At 45.8% G+C, this 19,704-nt stretch overlaps 1 long non-coding RNA gene across 8 annotated transcripts in view; it reads right to left on the bottom strand.

The window, feature by feature from the left end:
* LOC308654366 overlaps positions 1-19,704 on the bottom strand; it is a 75,483-nt gene that overhangs the window by 37,798 nt on the left and 17,981 nt on the right. The window contains exon 3 of one of the 8 annotated variants that reach the window (XR_014023250.1): positions 4-8,199. The exons of the other annotated variants lie outside the window; for them this stretch is intronic. This is a non-coding gene — a long non-coding RNA (uncharacterized lncRNA). Of the gene's footprint in view, positions 1-3; positions 8,200-19,704 lie in introns of those variants that run through there. 8 annotated transcript variants of the gene reach the window in all.

Below are 19,704 nucleotides of genomic sequence, written 5' to 3' on the forward strand. Positions count from 1 at the left end.
GAAAAGGCTGATTTGTAGAGTCTGCCAGTCTCCTGGTGTAAACACTCCCACTGTGGTCAACGCCAGTCCATCAACATGACACTAACCTCCTCATGAAATTCCTGAAAATGCGACCATCGGCTTTCCCGAGCTGGTCGGAGACATCTGCTGCATGGCACGCAACCACTCAGTTACCTGGAGGTCTGGGCTAGCGGCTTATTGAAGCAGCTTTGCAGTGCAGATCTGTTGAGCGAAACCCTCAGAAAGTCCTGCTACTGCCCGGTAAAGATGCTTGCATGCCATGGGGACAAACTCTGAGGCCCAAGTCTCACCTGAGCTGTCCACTGATTTCACGTGGTGTGAGAAAGAATTATAGTTAAATGGCATTTTGGAGGGAAACAGGCCCTGACGGGTGACATCTCAGGGATGATCACTGAACAAAAACACTGTCACCAAATAAGTAAATAGTGACAAGTTTAGAAGATGCTGTTGGCAGTAGCTGGATTTCTCAGTGCTGAACGCTTGAGCGGGGCATGGTGGGAACGGCTGGTTAGCCATTTGTATGGCAAAGTCAAAACAGCCCTCCAGCTACAGCACAGACGGCAGACTGCAGCTCATCAGCATTTTATTTATGACTCTTAATCAGCAAGCAAAAAAGGAGGGAAGAAGTTCCCAGCTTGGGATATACATACTTACACAAATATATTTTGCCCAGAAGTTATCTTTGTCAAAATAATTTACATTCTCATAACCCTGAGAGGTAGGGATTATAACTACATTTTATGGATAGGAAACTTCATCCTGGAAGGTGAGTATAATTATCCCAGATTCACCAATGAAGGTTCAGAGAGGCCAAGTGTTTTTCTCCAAGGTCACACAGCTAAAGCAGGATAGTGCTGGAACCTGAACCAATCTTCAGATTCTAATGCAGTGAGTCCTCTTCAATCAGACCGCGGTTGGCTCTTACGTGGCAGATCATGGTCATGGCGCATTGACTTGGATAAAAAGAGTTGGCCACCAAGCTCTTTACCTTTGGAAATAAACTTCTTGTTCTTGTCATTATAATGACATATTTTAGGGGGAGGGGAATTATTGAATGAGTGCAGAACGTAAGACCACTTAGTGAGCAAGATGACGCCCGGTCTGCTTTGGGAAGGATCTGGGGTCTTGCATTATGACCGACAGAGTCTAACCGGACACGAGAGTGGGAATAAAGATCAGACCCCACAGCTCAGGAAGCTCAGGTGACTCTGCTCTGGGGAGAAGCACTCTTTGAGCTGCCGGACGGGCCTTTGTGAGGTACGGAAGCATCAGAAACCTGAGCAGGCCCCGTTAGTGTAGACTCCGGTGACTAATGTGAACCCCGCTTAGACAGATGGCATTTAGGAGAGACTGCAGCTGATTGCTTCGGATCACTGATTTGGAGGGGGGAAAACCCTGACATTTATCTAATATAGAAAAACCATTTTTAATGACATAAATCATCCTTATCACAGGTTTATTTTGTTTTTCATTCCTGTGGGCCCCAGTGCATAAAGAGTCTATGTTTATTTCGGTGCCTCACTAAACACGGAGTTGGAAGGCAGCCACTTCCAAGCCTCTGGTCGGCACTGCCGGGGTCCCCAGTATTTCAGGTTCTCCTCTTTCCAGGGCCACCCAAGGGCAGTACTTCTCTGTCCCCTCAAGGTTAAGAATGGCCATGTGGCCTACTTGGCTACTAAAATATCAACTAAGCTGTGTGCCAGGCCTGGTGGGAGAGGTGGCCAAGGGTGAGTGCACCCACAGTCACCCTGCTGCCCTCCTGCCACAGTGACCAGCTCACATGGCGAGGACAGACCGTCTGGTCAACTGAGGCCCAGAGCCCCCTGCCAAGCAGAGTCTCCACCAAGATGTGCAAGCCACTGTTTCCACAGCACAACTGGGCCCACGCTGATGGGAGAGGAGGCTGGTGGAAGGAGAGGAGGCGGCAAAGCAGAAAGTATGAAGAAAGGTGACAACTAGACATTTTGAATCCCACGAGAAGCCTGGGACTCTGAGTTCTTGAAAAATCGGTGCCTAGTATACTGATGAGCCCCGACGGTTGACACCATAACTGAGAGGGCTACCAAGCGGTGAGGGTGAGGAGCATGGGACCCACATCCCTGCCAGGAGACACAGGGATGACGCGGGTTTCGTCGCGCCACTCAGACAGGTGCGCCATCTAAAACTTGGGAATGGTTTGTTTCTGGAATTTTCCATTTAAGATTTTCTTACTGTGTTTGACTGCAGGTAACTGAAACCACAGGAAGCAAATCCTCACCCTCGTTGCTTGGTAGCCCTCTCAGCACTGTGTTGGACAGTGCAGGGAGCGCTTGGGAGCTTACCATCTAAATTAGTAAACTCAGTCTGACCGTCAGGAGTCACCAGATAATGAAAAAAATCCAGATAATGATAAATGTGATACCCTGAAGCAGCACAGTTAGTGAAAAAATCCAACAGATATGGAAATCCTGGTGGTTAGGCTGAAGGAACTTGGTCACCTCTGAAAACCTGACCATCATTCATCCCCTGCTTGTGTACTCCCATCAGTGCCGTGGGCCTGAGACTGGCCACAAGTGGAAGCGAGGGAGAGGAAGGGCAGGCTGTCAAGGCCAGTGGGGAACAAGGCCCCCTGGGCTGGGTGGCTCAGCTGAAGGGGCCAGATGCAAGCCAGCTGCCTTGTGGGGACTGCCTTGTCCTGCCTCCTGTCCTCATGTGACAGGAAAGGACCAGAGAAAGGCAAGGGCCAGGGCTGGGTACCTGCAGCAGCCATCTGACTTCATGTCCCATGTGCCCTTTGCCCCTGCTCCAGATGTCCCCAACCAGGGCGCAGCCAACCCTGAGCAGCAGAGGAGGAGCCTTTGTAGCCTACGTCATGGCACCTGGAGGCGGCGCTTTGGGGTGGCATTGAGAGTCTGTGTTTGCTTTGAAGTGCCAGTTTGGGACCCGTTAAGGAAGATTTGATCATAACAAGGACACTGGTATCCGATCCAGCCCCATCCCAAATAAACCTGTGCTGAGGAGGCTCTGTACGCCTTTCTTTAAGTTTCCGGAACCCCTGAGGACTGGGTATAAATTATCACTGTTAACTGTGTTCTCCGAGCTGCATCTGAATCCCTGCAAACAAGAGAAAAGGTAAGAATCCTGTCCCCCTAGAGCTGAACAGCCCACAGGGTCACCACGACAGCCAGCCGCCTGGGGCCTGGGAGAAGGCAGCTGCTCCACGTGCCTCCACGTCCACAGCCCTCCAGGGCCAGGGTGAGCCTTGTAAGGCGGCCAGTCACAGGCCTGCTCAGTCCCTGGGAGGGGTCCTGGCCTCCAACCTTCTCTTCAGACAGACAGGGGATGTCACCAGACGAGCCAAGTGGACTCTCTCTTGGTCCCTTTCCTTCTCCTCCTCTGTCTGGAAATTGACCGGGAAATACAGGGAAGATGGTCATGTGGTGTTCACGGGACCTGAGGCCCATGTCACAGGGAAAGCTACAGGGTGACGAAGTCAGACCGAGCTGAGGAAGTGAGCTCATGAAGAGGCGCAGGGTCAAAGGCAGGCTGACGGTGGGGACCAGAGACAGTCCCTTGATGGCTAGGCCAGGTGGGAGGGAAGTCCCTAGCTGACTGTGCTGGATGGAAACCATGCTGAGCCCTGCTCCACCTGGCCTCCCTCCCAGAGTCCAGCTTCCCAGGAGGGTCCTATCTCTGCATCCTGTCAATAACCCCCCTCGGCAAGGTCACCTTGGTGTGTGCCCGCTCTCCCTTCAAACCGCCTAGCGTACATGAAGGGGACCAGGTTCCCGGGACGCCTGGGTGCTGCTGCCCGTCCAGACCTGCCCTGACACTCCTCGAGCCGACACCAGATGCTTTCCATCTCGGCGTTTGACACTTAGCCTGGCAGTTTATTCTGTCACTTATTTGTGAAGGGTTTGACGCTGTCTCAACAGCTATTTGCTCTGCAGAATATTTTTAGCATGAGATTGGGGGTGGGGTGCTGAGAGATAGCTGGGGAAGAAGAAAGCCATCCTAGGTGGGCAGCGTCCCATGCTCAATGCTGGGCTAAGCGCCTTGCACACATGTGTGCTCAAAAAATAAGCATCAGTAATGCCATCTTAATCCCACCTTCCTGTCTTGATAACAGACGAGTTTGGGGAATTGAAAATGAGACCTCGGGGGATCCCCAACAACTGGAACTCTTCCTTCCTCCCTCAGGGTGTGAACCAGGGAACGCCTAACGGTGCCCATGTGGTTTTCATAGAAAGATATCACAGAGGCCAGTGGATTTCAAGGGGGGGAAAAAGGAAAAGAAAAACCTTTCCAAATCCATTTAAAATAAGCCTTGCAGCTGTTTCCTGAACTCTGCAGAAGAACATCTCCCCTCCCCCACCTCTGCCCTCCCTCCAAACTGGCTTCCAGGTGACGCAATGAGGAGGCCTCTGCGGTGAGCTGCTGGAGGGCCGCGGCCAGCCAAGGAGCAGGGGGTGCTGCCACCTCTCGGAGGTTTGTAGCCAAAGCAAGACACCGTCCCAGAAACGATGCATTTCAATGATATTATGAAATGTTAACGGGCAATCTGTTCCGAAATAATTGCTCAGTGTGTTGGCCTCCTTTTCCGTTTTAGAATTTCAAAGGCATTGCAGGCCGAGAGCCCTGCCAGCCTGTTCGTGGGACCGACACTGGCTACATCCAGCCCATCACAACCGTGGCTACACAAAAGCTTTTTCTTCATTAATGAAATGCAATTAATGGTATCATTGAAAAACTCCTGCCACTTCAATCTAGAGCTGAGTGCAAATTTTAGGACGTGCAATTTTTCTTTTACGCTAACACCATTAAGAGCACCTAATCTCTGGGATACGCCCAAGTTTCGACAGAATAAAAAAGAATGTTTACCAGAAACACACACAATAATGACAGCCGCCTTCTCCTTCCCTCCTTACACACACACACACACACACACACACACACACAGACTCACACAGGGCCTGCCAGCTCAGTTCCAGTTATTCAGCACTCACAGTATCTCCCTCCCCCGTGGAAAACCTGATAAGTCCACTGTGGAAATATCTAGGGTGTTCTGAAGAACACCAATTCTGAGGCCTTTAGCTCACGGTAGTCCTTTTGAAATATTTATATTGATCGGCCCAGTTCCTGAGAGGAAATAGGTTGTTTCTCTTATTCTCCCAGGTATAGGTCATTCGACCGGTCGGGTTGTCATTTTTTAATCTCGGCATTTCCCTGTGGATGGTGAGAGGATGATTTAAACAGCAACATTAGCTGCTGTAGGCTAGATTTTCAAAGCTACGCCGGGGGAGTTAAAAGCACAAATCCTGTTATTGTTACAGGATTAATGCACAGAAGTCCCAGAATACCACTTTGGAAATGTAGCCAAGGAATATTATTTTAATGTACTGTATGTTATTTTTAGACCCAGCGATAGCCCAATTATCAGCTGGTGAATCAAAAGTGAGACAAGACAGATAGCTGTCCTTAATCCAAAATTCTAATAAGGGTTTGGTGTTTGTTTTCTCGCCACTTGGAAATCTGGGTATTTTGAGGGAAAAAAGTAAAAGACCAACCACAGCAGCTACCTCCTCCCTGTCCTGCTGCTGAGGAGGCTGCTGGTTAGAGCACCGGTTCTACAGAATATTTAGCAAGTTGCTCTATCCCAAGAGAGGCCTTGAATCCTGCAGCCTCTTGGCCACAGCATAAAGAGCTGCAAATCAGCCACAGACACCGAGGATCTCAAGGCAGCCAGTCAGCTTTCTGCCTTCATCCTTTCAATTCCTGCTTTTCCACATCTCAGAGTGTTGTTCAAAAATAACTCTTTGTGAAAGGTTTCCCGAGTGGAGTGACTTGGCTTCCAAGTTGCCCAGTGGGTATCCACCAACATTTATTGATTCTCCAGACCCCTGCTGTTGGGTTTTATGAAACTGGGCGTGTCTTTCCTCTTGGCCTCTGAGTAATTGCATAGATCAGAAATGACCCCATCCCTGGCTCTAGGTTGCATCTGGACTGTTTGATGATGCCCCAGAAGAGCATCTGCCTTTCTGTCAGTGAAGAAGCACTCCCCCAGCAGCTCCCCTCGCCGACTTTCACAATCCCAGAGTATCTTCCATGATCTCAAAGGGGCCGGGAGGGGGGGTAGCTCAATGGTAGATGGCATGCTCAGAGTGGGTGAGGCCTGCCTCCACACCAAATAATAAGACCGAAAAGAATTACAGCTGTCTCTTGGGGGATTGGTTCCAGCACCCCCAAGAGATGACAGTCCCCTATATAAAATGAATATCCCCTGATGCTCAAGTCCCCTATATAAAATGAATATCCACGACTAGTCTAACACCATAAAGCAAGCACTATGATACATATATGTATATTATGAACAATTCCTCATCTCAGTACTTGCCACATGGTAGGTTCCTCTGAGTTAAGAAAACGGCACAACTTTTAAAATTCATCTTTTACATATGTGCATTATTTTCACCATTTAAAATTTTATGTTTTATAGACTTTGCACATGATCTCAAGGGTAGCAGGACGGCGAGCCTCGCTAACACCTGTGGTGGGTACGTGATGTCTGTAACGGTGGCGTCAACCCTAGTTACATGTCAACCTCTCCCATCTGGTTTGTACATAGAGGTTGAGCTCTAAATAGGACTGAGCGGAAATTCTCCATTGTAGGTCCTGCAGCATATTGTTTACATCATAACCACTGTTCATCCATCTCTGAAATGGAAATGGTCGGATCCTAGACACTCCAATCCCAGGTGTCTCAACGAAAATGATAAAGGTAGATTAATTAATAATTCTCATGAGAATTTTTATATTCTTACAATGATATAAAAGATACAATTCTTATAGCTTATGAACATCTCCTATGGGTATAACAATAAATCAGACACTATATATAATATATGGTTTTATGAATGGTTCCTTCTCACAGGAACGTTGATTCAAGAACTACTAGGATGTTGGTATACTCCCATATTTTACCAAGAATACAAACTGGCATCTTGGCAACTATGTCGTATCATATCACATATTTATGGAATAAACACATAAATGAATGAACGCTGTGAATCACTAAGTTTGAACTTTTTTTGTCATGGGGGAAAGTTGAGGAATCAGAGAACTTGTTGTCCCATCCATAACAGGGAAGGACCGACACTGCACTGGAGGGTTACTCCTAGGATACAGTGACACAAGGTGTGTGCAGGTTCCCAGGGGTCCGCCCCCCACCCCCACCTTTCATGCCCTGTGTGGTCCCCAGCCCTGAAGCGTAAGCTGCTGACATGCCCCTGACTAGTGGCCAACTGTGTTTCTGTGATGAAGCAACAAACCTCAGTAAGTACTGCCAAGCCTGCGGCTGGTCTTGCCAGTACTCTCCTTTGCCCTCTTCTTGTGAGATGCTCATGTGGCAAGGGACTAAGGGGGACCTCTGACCGACTGCGAGGAGCTGGGACTTCAGCCCGACAACCCACAAGGGACTGAACCATGCAAAAAGTCCTGTGAGTAGGAGCAAATTGTCCCCTAGTCAAGCCTGGAGGGGACACAGCCCTAGATAACACCTAAAGGTAGGTCCCAAAGCAGAGGACCCAGTCAAGTCACCCCAGGACTCCTGGCCAACAGAAACTAAGACATCATAAATCTTATTTAAAGTCAGTCCATTTGAGATCATTTGTTACACAGCAATAGGTAACTAATACAGGGACCTATCCAAGTGTGGGCATTTTAGAGAATGCAATATATAGAAGCCATATTATTACATGGGCCTTCAATTCTGGCTTATCTATAAGACTGGAGTTTTTCAAACTGACAACGAGAATCACAAAGAGTTGTCCTTGCTAAGGAGAGCCAACCAGTTAGTCCGTAGAAGGGGATGACTGGGATGCACACTGCTTGCCATCTCCTCCTGACACCCGGGGCTCGTCCTGTGTGGCATCCAGCACCACACAGCAGTGCCACAGGCGAGTCTTCAATCCCACACCTGTGGGCGAAGGTGCAGTGAAATCCATCACTGGCAGCCGGGGTGGAAGCGGCAGTGGTCTCCTGAAATCCACTTCCGAAAAACACGGGACTCCTGGTTGTTTAGTGTGACCTCTGGCCTTGCAGAAATCAAACGATTCCCACGGCAGTCCTATTTTGAACCATTCTCATTGCCTGCTGGAGACAGTTGGCTCTTAATCCATTTTATAGAAGCACTTTCTGTTCCTTGGATAAAAGGAAGTACATAAATTTCAAGTGCCATATTACCATACATGCATGGCTCTGTTTGGGCACAAGCACGTTGTTCTTGTCATAAATTCTGACTCAGAATGGGAGCTTAGGATTTACCATCTCTCTCTTTATAGTTACAAGATCGACTAAACTGATTACAAAAAGAAATATGTAAGCTTTGAAACTGTTCACACCAGTGATGTGGTTCAGTAGCTTGTAAAAGTGGCAAATAACAGCAAGCCAAAAGAAAGGAATTTCAGGAAAGACAGAGCTCTTAAAAACACAGGGTTGGCTGTGTTCAGAACCCAGGATTTGGGGACCCTGGAAACTGCACTGTCTGTTAGACGAGGCCCTTGGAGACGTGGGTCAACTCCAACAAGCCCTTTCTCCATCACACCCAAGCTTCCAGGACCTCTCTCAGAGGGCACACCCCCATAAGTGAGAGGCAATCTGTTTGGGGAATGGAATTTTCTCAAATGCTTGGAAGTCTTCAGTTACAGATGTGTGTGTGTGTTTTGTGTGTGTTTGTGCATTTGTTGTGTGTATGTGTGTGTGTTGGCTTGGTTGTTTTAGCCAGGTCTAGGGCCCGATGAGAAACTTCTTTGTCTTTTTCCTGTGCTTAGGGCTGGATAACGCAGCCATTCAACTGGAAGTCCACTTGCAGAGATCACAGCGGTCTGAACCCCAGCCTCATGGGGTACTAGCTGCGAGATGTTGAATACAGTGTTTTGAATTCAGGGACACACGACCACTGAGCCACATCCCCAGCCCTATTTTGTATTTTATTTAGAGACAGGGTCTCACTGAGTTGCTTAACGCCTGGCTTTTGCTGAGGCTAGCTGTGAACTCTCGATCCTCCCACCTCAGCCTCCCGATCCAGCTGAACACAGCATTTTAATTTATAAGCCTCAGTTTCCTTGCATGAAAAGAAGGAATGATATCACCTCCCTCATAAGGTTGAGATGAAGATGAAATGTGATAAGCCACGTAAAGCGCCTGGCACATAGTAAACATAATGAAAATGTCAGTACCTGTGGCATTATGGTTTTTACGTCAGTCCTCTCTCCACGAGCCAAACTTTTGCCACTTTGAGGACAAAGAATGTTCGGGTCTTAGCCTTACATTTTTACATGGGTGGACATTTTTCAGTGATTTTTTTGGAGAGTTTACCTGGCTGAAGCCCCCTGGAAGGCGGTCCTGAGTGTGTGCTGTCTCTAGTCCTCTGTGCTCCCTGCGTGGTGATCTCACACCCTCCTGACTTTAAATACCATCTGCTTGCTGACAACTCCCAAATTTAAATCTCCAGCCTGACTCCCTTTCTGAGCTTCAGATTCTGGTAGCTAAATACTCGACATCTTCATTAGGATGTCTCGTGAATCTCAAACAACTCCTCCAAAGCAGAACTCTTCACCGTCCCTAAAAGCCAGCCCTACCCACAGCTCACACGCAGGTGGCAATACAGTCACTCATTACAGGGGCTCAGGCCAAAATGCTTGGGGTCATTCTAGCATCTTGGTTTTCTTTCATAATCCATATCTAATTCACCAGAAAGTGCTACTAGTTTATTCTCAAAATATATCCAGAATGTTATCTTCTCCCCCAACTACTGTGTTACCCCTAGCCTAAATCACCATTATCTCTTACGTCCAATAGCCTTCTTTTAAAAAAATACAAGTGTTTTGGTGCCAAAAACATGCATTAGAGAAAAGATAGCCTCTTCAACAAATTGTGCTGGGAAAACTGGAAATCCATATGCAACAAAATGAAATTAAACCCCTATCTCTCACCATGCACAAAACTCAACTCAAAATGGATCAAGGACTTAGGAATACAATCAGAGACTGCATCTAATAGAAGGAAAAGTAGGCCCTAATCTCCATCATGTGGGATTAGGCCCCAACTTCCTTAATAAGACTCCTTTGGCACAAGAATTAAAATCAAGAATCAATAAACGGGATGGACTCAAACTAAAAAGTTTCTTCTCAGTAAAAGAAACAATCTGTGAGGTGAACAGAGAGCCTACATATTGCGAGCAAATCTTTACCCCTCACACATCAGATAGGCACTAATCTCTAGGGTATTTAAGAACTCAAAAAGCTAAGTACCAAAAAAACAAATAACCCAATCAATAAATGGGCCAGGGACCTGAACAGACACTTCTCAGATAATATACAATCAATCAACAAATATATGAAAAAATGTTCATCATCGCTAGCAATTAGAGGAATGCAAATTAAAACCACTCTAAGATTTCATCTCACTCCAGTCAGAATGGCAGCTATTATGCATACAAACAACAATAAGTGTTGGTGAGGATGTGGGGAAAAAGGCACACTCATACACTGCTGGTGGGGCTGCAAATTGGTGCCGCCAATATGGAAAGCAGTATGGAGATTTCTTGGAAAATTGGGAATGAAACCACCATTTGACCCAGCTATCCCTCTCCTCCGTCTGTACCCAAAGGACTTAAAAACAGCATAGTACAGAGACACAGCCACATCAATGTTTATAGCAGCACAATTCACAACAGCTAAACTGCAGAACCAACCTAGATGCCCTTTAATAGATGAATGGATAAAAAATGTGGCATACATACATAAAGGAATATTACTCAATAATAAAAGAGAATAAAATCATGGCATATGCAGGTAAATGGATGGAGTTAGAAAAGATAATGCTAAATGAAGTTGGCCAATCCCAAAAAGCCAATTGCCAAATGTTTTCTCTGTTATAAGGAGGCTGATTCATAGTGGGGTAAGGAGAGGGAGCATGGGAGGAATAGAAGAACTCTAGATAGGGCAGAGGGGTGGGAGGGGAAGGGAGGGGGCTTGGGGTTAGAAATGATGGTGGAATGTGATGATCATTATTAGTCAAAGCACATGTATGAAGACACAAATTGGTGTGGATATTCTTTGTAAACAACCAAAGATATGAAAAATTGTGCTCTGTATGTTTAATAGGAATTGTAATGCATTCTGCTGTCATATATAAATTTTAAAAAGACAAAAAAACAAGTGTTTTGAAATAATAATTTAACCAAATATTCTGAACCTTTCAGGAGTTGAGTCCTATAGCCCCCCAGAGTATCCAATGTGTGTTTTTCAAAAACAAGAACGCTGTCCTATGTACCCAGTATACAACCCTGCAAATCAGGAACTCAATATTGACATAGTACCATCCGATGCTACTCAAGTTTTATAGTTGTCCCCCAAATACCTCTTTCCTCTGTGGTCCAGGGTTGTCTGAGGAATGCATGCCATGTCAGTTGTCATATATCTCCACATCCTTCCATCTGAAACAGCACTTCTGTCTTTCCCACTGCCAGGGACTCCATGCTCTGTGGCATGTGTGGCAGGATGGAGGGTAACAGAGACTCTCTGATGGTGCCTCGTGAGCAGACTCAGGCCAGATTCCACAGAAGCAGCATCGGGCTCTTCTCAGTTCACCCCGTCAGGAGGAGCACCAGGTCCCCCCATCCCATCTTGTCACCTGGTCATGATGATGCCTGCCAGATTTCTCCACTTAAATTCTAAATTTAAAAATTCCTAATGTAAAAAATTATAAATGTAATTTCAAATTACACTTTTCCTTTGTAATTTGTTAATATTTTCTGAGGTGATATTCCTAGATTATGTCAAAATACCTGTTCCTCATGAAACCTTCCCCCTCAGAGTTAGCCTCCATTGATGACTTCAAAACGAGGCGTATCTATGAAGGCTGCCAGATGGTTACCCTCCATTTCCATGATTCCATTTGCTTTACCAGTTTGACACTCTATCATTAGGAAATCCCTCTCTATTCATTTGTTTCATTTGTTTCATTTATTTGCTCAACTTAATCAATATGGACTCACACATTCCTCTTCTATTCATTGGACTGTGATCCATTGTTTTCATTTATCATGCTTAAAATTGTCCTTGATCTGACCAGTGAGAGACCCCATATCTTCTGAAATGTTCCCATCATTCCCTGAGCATTTCCTTATTTTTCAGCACAAGAAGGTGTTCCAGGTTCACCTTGCACTTTCCAAGCCTTCATCCTGGAATTAACCATTCATTATTTTTCAAGAAGCCCTGGTTTATTTTAGTGAAAGATGGTTTTCAGAGGCCAGTTTCTGGATGCTTGTTGTATTTATTGTTATGAGGGTGTTGTTGCTTCTAAGCCCTCTCTACGGACAGAACTAGGAGATGCGCATACTTATGTAGAATATTACACACTCAGACATCTATAATCAGAGGATGGATGGATGGATGGATGGATGGATGGATGGACAGATAATCATTAGTCCATACTGACACCTTGTTCTTGTCAGGTCTTTTGGTCATCTGGAAATTCCCTGGAGAGTCACCGGTCAGAGTCCACTTTGGAAGGGGGAAGGAGCTGGATTCTGGTGTCCTCAGGTGATCATGGCACCAACCCGAGCACCCACCCAGGAAGAATATGGCTGCCATCAGCTGTTGCTTCCTCATCGCTCCATCTTTTTGTTCCAACCAGGCCCAGAGCCTCCTGGACCATGCTGCCCATGTTTAGGGTGGGTCCCTTTGCTGTCCCACGAGCCAATCATTTCTAGAAACACCCTCATTGACCCACCAGGAAGCCCCTCAATCTTAGGCATCTTTAATCTGATCAAGTCGACAAGTGAGATGGACCACCACACACCTCCCATTCCCACGTCATCTCAGAGCCCCTCTGTCCTCCCCTCTCTGTGCTTAGAAGTCCCTTCTGCAGCAATGAGAAACCTGGCTTCCTGACCCTCATTAGATACTTATCTATGCAATCGATCCACCGATTTGCTCAGTGTCAGCTCCCCTGCATGCTCGCTGTCCCTGACACCCCTACCACCACCCCTGTGCACTCTCCCCACTTCCGCCCACCAGTCTACCCCACCCCAGCCCAGGCTTCTTCATGGCCCTCCAAGACCCCCTGACTGTCACTGTTTAGCTGCCATCTTCTGTCTTCCATGGGGACGGGAATGAGAAAGAGGAGGGGTGGCAATGTTGCCTTCTACCCACCAAGTCTATTCTCACTCAAGAGCCCCAGGGATCCAATCATAGCCTTCTTCTGCTCAAAACCATCTATGACTCTACATTTTACTCAGAGTGAAAACCAAAGTTCTGACATTGGCCCAGAAGGTCACACTCAATCCGGGATCAGTTACCTACTGTCTTCATCTCTTGCCATTTTTCCTCTCACTCTGTTTATTATCCTTTTAAAAAAAAAAAAAAACTGCACTCCGTCAAGGCACACCTGATCCTCCTTATCCGGCCTGTTTTCCATCACATCACCATTTTCCAACACGCTAAGCAATTTACTTAAGAATTATCGGCACTATTCATTATTTGTCCCCTCCCCATCACTACCGCCAGCAACAGAACATAAGGTCCTTTGGGCCAGGGGATTTTTTTTCCCACTGGTGCATCCTAAACACTTAGAAGAGAGCTTTCTGAAATTCTGTCCCAAAATTGTTTAGTTATTGATTAACTTAATTGATTACTTGAGAGTGGGCCCCTCCGAGGTGCCCGACTTAAGAGACAAGGAACATTCTAAGGACTATGACAAGATGACTTGCCATGTAGACCAGTATTCCCTTGAAAATAAAACCTTTGTTTTGTCACACATTAAAGAGAAGTTAGAAGAGGTTTTTGAAAAGATATAAAAATCCAAAGATTACTGGGATCCTCAGCATGATTTATTTTACACTTTCTAATTCTACTTCCCTTATTGCGTTAGGCCAGAACCTACTCCTGTTACTGAAGCACTTCCTTGAGGGTAAATGACTTTCCATGTCCCTTCATCAATAAAATTCTAGAGTAAATGAATTTTGTACACAAGAATGTTCATCATGCCATTCTTTTTTATAGTATAATATTAAAAGCAACTAAAATGTTTCCCATGCAGGAATGATTAAGTAAACTATGGTACATGCTTCTGTTAGGCATAGAATTTGTATTTGTGGTCCTCCAACCAAACTCATTGAAAGATCCACCTAGATTAATTAATACTAACAGATAACACTTACTTAGTGTTTAATAGGTGCCAGGTGCTATTTCAAATAATTTCTATGCATTATTTCTCTCAACCCTCACAAGAATCCTGAGGCAGGTAATATTATTAATGCTCTTTTGCAGTTGAGAAATCTGGGACTCAGGGAGTAGACTGAAGAGAGAAGTAGCCTCTCCATCATGCTGGAAAGCTACAGCCAGAAATATCTGGGCTCTCAACTCTGCTTTCCTCCTCTTTATCAGTCTGGGTCCAATCAAGAGAAAGAAGATACTTGGTGATTTGAGCAAGAATGTTTAATATAAAGAACCATTAATTATGACTGGAGATTGAAGTAGAAGGAATTGGCTCATAAGAAGGAAAGAGAACTCTCATGGACATGGGAATAAGGGCCATGATACAATGCCCAGGAAGGGATCTCTAACTTCTCCCCAACCTAGAGCTGAAATCCAGACCTCTCTGGAGGAGGTTTAGTCATGGCTGAAAGAATTGCAGAAAAATTACCATGATGTCTTGTTGAGCGAAATTGCTGGAAACCTGCTCTCTGGCACTTTATAGAAATCCACTCTTGAAGGTGTCCAGAAATCTGTTCATAAGGAGATATCTCTCTGAGGCATTCTACCTTGAAAGCACTGTAGGGATTCAGCTTGACCTGAGTGCCATCCTAAGTTGCCACCACCATGATTGTCCCAGGGTGAACCCTGGTCTGTTTCCCCCAGTGATTCCCCCAGGATACTATAAATAGACAAAACCACTAGAGTGTTATGTGGAGCCTCGTGACCCAGACTGTGGTGCCAGCAGAGCAGGGAATGTGCCAGGTGTTCTTGATATTAGCTTAAGATAAAGCAGGAACATTCCAGCTTGAATGCAGCCACTTTTGTCCTGACCATGATATAAGACCCCTCCTTCTGACCCAAATTGTGGGACTCCACTGGCCTTGCTCCCACCCTGAACCACACTCTGTCCCTAAGTCCCCAATAAATTGCACTCTGGGCAATCCTGGATCTATCAGCCTCTCTCTTCAACTCATCAGACCTGGGGGTTGGTTCTCATATACTGGGACCTGGTTGTTCTGAAACCATTACCCAGGAAGAGGTGAAAGAGTATGCTCCTGGCTACTGGGTGCCTCTGGCTACCATGCATGACAGGAGCCAGGTGCTGGAGAAGGCACTAAGGAGCCTGCCCAGGAAGCCAACCCCTTTCCCCTGCAGTATCTCTCAAAGCTCCCTTTACTGACGAAGGCTAACCTGATGCCATCTAACAAAAAGAAAACATTCAAAAGGCCCCTATCCATTTTCTCAGAGCAGCAATAAAGAGTGAATTTGTAGCTGTGAGGCAAAAAATTGATACCTGACACATCCTCCAAGATAAGAACATTACCTTAGTTCTTTGCTGAGTTGGGTTCCAGGAAAGTTCAATGTTGTCATAAATATCTTCAACAAAACTGCATAGTTTGTCCTGTGAATTCTTCCAGGAAGGATACAAAAGGATGGTGAACGGGTGGTGGGCCTTTCAAGATTCAGAGGCCTGCTGTGGAAAGCAGCAGCGGAAGCTGTGTGTCTCATCAGACTGACGCAGGATGGGAGAAGAGGGGCTGGGACGCTCTTCTCTCCCCCGACCCTGCGAGGACACCTGGTTGTCCCCGCCGCACCCCAGTGGGAGCACCAAGTGAGCTTACTCTCCATGTGTCATCCCCTCCAGCACTGGAGGAGCACCCAAAAATGTCATGGGAAGAAGTTCATGCCCAAAGCTGGGTTTTGGGGTTGTTGGTTTTTTAAGGTGGAATCAGAGTAATTTTCTCCTCTTCCCCTTATTTTTCCATATTTTACAAATTTAATGTAGTGATTATGTGCTGGCTATAACTTTGGGACAAAATAATTTATTTTTACAAATAACAGCAAATATATACATACCATATCCAGCTGTGTCTTGAAGTCTTACCAGACCCAAGGTTTGGGATCCATAAGGTCACCTTCTGGATCTAGTACAGTTTTCTACAGACAATCCGAACCAGTTATCTATAGTCATCTCTGATCTAAGGTGACTGGGACCCAAGAGTAGACTGGCCAACTGAAATCAGACAGATCATCTGCCCCAGTTGCAATTTTTAAAAACACACACCAATATATTTACAAAAGAAAATTAATGTCATTTCTTGAACCTTTAAAATTACCTGAGTAGGATATACATGCATCTGAGTAGAAGAGAAAATAAATATAAAGAATTAACCAAGGATTGGAATTCAAGCATTTCTAAGCGAAACCAGTAGGCTATGAAATATCAGCAACTTGTTGCCTGAGAATGAGACTGTCAATCTCCTTTAGTTCTAACAGAGGTTTGGAGGAACCCACTAAACACTGAATTCTCAGTTAATACCCATATTTGTTGGAAATTTTTGTTTATATTTACCAATACAGAGCAGTAATGTCCCCGCAAACCACAACTCCTATTACTATTAGGAACTCTGAAATTCTAAACTCTGGGACATCCTCATAAGAGGTGTGGGGCAGCCACACCTTCCAATTACACAAGAGCGTGTAAGGAAAAGAGAAAGAAACGGCATAACAGGAAAGAAATTCAATTAGCAAATGGTAAGGATTATAAAAAGATAGAAAAGCCTTGGTCAGACCATCGCCTGTGGCCTCTCACTGGTGCGTGGTTGGGAGTGTCCGTCTGACCACCTGAGGCAGTGGATGATGTCAGGAGGTCTAAACGTCTCTTCCATGGTTTAGCAGAGGTCAGAGGACCAGGGGCCCCTTAGGAAGAAGCGCTCAGTCAGCAGCACAAGAAAAAGGAGAAAGGTTGTGAAGGAGGCTGTGAATGAAGGCAAGTGCCAAGGCGATCCTAGGTGGCCAAGGAACGTCCTCACTCTAACACTGCAAGTTCCACGCTCCGGGAACCCCACAGTCAAGGGTGCTCCAGAATGCTCGGTGGCCCACTGCTCAGTCTGCCACAGATGGGCTTCTTTGGGCATCTCTACAAATTAAAGGCCTTAAGGAACCAAGCCTCATGAACATTTCAGCAAATGACAGTGATGTGTGCCATTGTCCCCGGCTCCATTTATGCATATTCTCATTGCCCACGGAGGTGGGCCCTAGGGGTCCTTCAGATGGGAGATCAGGAGAAAAACTGGGTATGGTCAATCCTGGGTTCTGCTGGAAATGTCTGAGAAAAAAAATCACTTTTTCCCTCTGTTAACACTGAAATAGCAAGGCCTCCAGGAGAAAGAGGGCTGCCTCTGTGGGTCTTCTGACTGTAGAATAAATCCTAATGAATCAGAGTCCCACATGCCTCAATTTTTTTATTAGCGTTCCCTTCAGGAAGCATAACTCAACAATGGAGTTACTCAATAATCAATCCTTCTATTTACTTGCTTCCTTCTAAAGACAGCAAAGGGAATCCCAATCCGTATTCGCACAGACTTTCCTTGTTTCCCATCCAGTTCCCTCTCTCCACCACCCTCTGGGATCCCCAGGAAACCTCCCTCCCACCCAGCCCACATGGCCTTCTTTCCATCCTCTCCTTCTCTGGGCTCAGCATATTTCCTGGGTCCTGTAAAGACCAAGCTCATTTTCATAGAGAGGCAGAAGCAGGGGAGAAACTGGGTCAGAAATTGTGGGATTCTTTAACAGGAGCATCTGAAGACACTGGTGGCTGCTGTTCCACAGCACTCCGGTGTGGGTGTCTGGCACAGAGACCCCCAGCATCGCGCTGCCGAAGAGGACCATGGCATTCACAGGCCCACCCACCCCCAATTCTGATAAATGAGAAAAGCAACGAAGCCCCTAAGCAACTCGTCTGAGGCTGCAAGGCATCTCTTCCATGGCTCCGTGGGATGGCTTTAAGTCCTGTGAGTTGTGGTTATCAGAAGGAATAACTGTCCACGTCCTCCAGCCGGGGATCACAGAAACACACCTGGAGTGGAACGAGTTGAACGAGGTGCCTCCCCCCACCGTGCCTGCTTCTCCCTCTCCCGGCCCTTTCCCTTTCTCTCTGGGTGTTGCCCAGAGAGAACGCACTGGGGAGGAGCATGGGGAACGGCAGAGGGTAGTGTCCTAAAGGACTTGGGGCAGACTTGGGGCTGCAGTGGATGATTTGGAGGGATCAAGACAGTGGGCTTGCTCTGGACCGGGGGGTCTCAGGAGGTGGGAGCATCTTAATAAGTGTTATCTAGACAGAGGGAAGATAGAGAAAGGGTTCAGCTATCCTTGGTAAAGAATCAGGAGTTGCTCATACTGGCCACTGGTCATTTTTGTGGATTGGACAATGTTCACATTCTGTGTTCAAATGTGAGCACACATTGATCTTGTTTTTTCCTTAGTCTTCACTATCAAATACTGACCTTGTCTGAGGGTGATGTCCTGTGATGCATTTCTCTCTCTCTGTCTTTTTTTTAAAAAGTTTGCAATACCCTTTTTTTTTCACATACACACAATTTCTTCTTGGTGTATACAGTGGTATATAATGGTGGGGCTTGTGACATAGTCAAACGTGCACACATTACAATATATAATTAGGCCAGTAGCATTTCCCAATATTCGTCTCCCCCCACCTTGCCTGCTTCTCCCTCCCCTGTCCCCTTTCTTCACTGATCTCCCTTCAATTTTTGTGAGATTTCCCCCCACTCCACCTTTCTTTCTCCCTCTCGAGCTTCCACATATGAGAGAAGACATGCCACCCTTGACCTTGTGATTTTGGCTGATTTCCCTTAACACCATTTTCACCAGTTCCATCCATTTTCCTGAAAATAACATTATTTCATTTTTCTTCATGGCTGAGTAAAACTCCACTGCGTATGTATACCACATTTTCCTTATCCATTCATCCATTGATGGACACTGAGGCTGGCTCCATAGTTTGCTATTGTGAATTATGCTGCATGTGTGTGCATGTACCACTGTAGTATAATGACTTATAATGTAGTATAATGACTCAGGGCAAATAGCAAGAGATGGTATAGCTGGGTCATATGGTGGTTCCATGCCTAGTCTTTTGAGGAACCGCCATAATAATTTAGTAGATGTAATAATTTACAAATCCATGAAAAATGTAAACATGTTTCTTTTTCTCCATATCCTCTCCAGCATTTATTATTGTTTGGGTTTTTGTTGTGTTGTGTTGTTTTGTGGTGCCGGGGATTGAACCCAGGACCTCATGCATGCAAGGCAAGCACTCTACCAACTGAGCCCCATCCCTTATTGTTTGTATTCCTGATGACTGATATTCTGACTGGTATGAGATGAAATCTCTGAAGTTTTAATTTTCATTTCCCTAATTGCTAATGATGCTGAATATTTTTTTCATTTGTTCCCGTTTGTATTTCTTCTTTTGAGAGTTGTCTGTTCAATTCATTTGCCCATTTATTAATTGGGTTATTTGTGGGTGTTCTTGGTGATAAGTTTTTTGACTTCTTTGTATGTTCTATATATTAATCATCTGTCAGAAGAGTAGCTAGCAACAATTTTCTCCCATTCTGGAGGTTCTCTCTTCTCATTCCAG

Source organism: Spermophilus citellus, assembly GCF_964194105.1.
Source record: "Spermophilus citellus genome assembly, chromosome: 8".
Taxonomy (NCBI): Eukaryota; Metazoa; Chordata; class Mammalia; order Rodentia; family Sciuridae; genus Spermophilus; species Spermophilus citellus.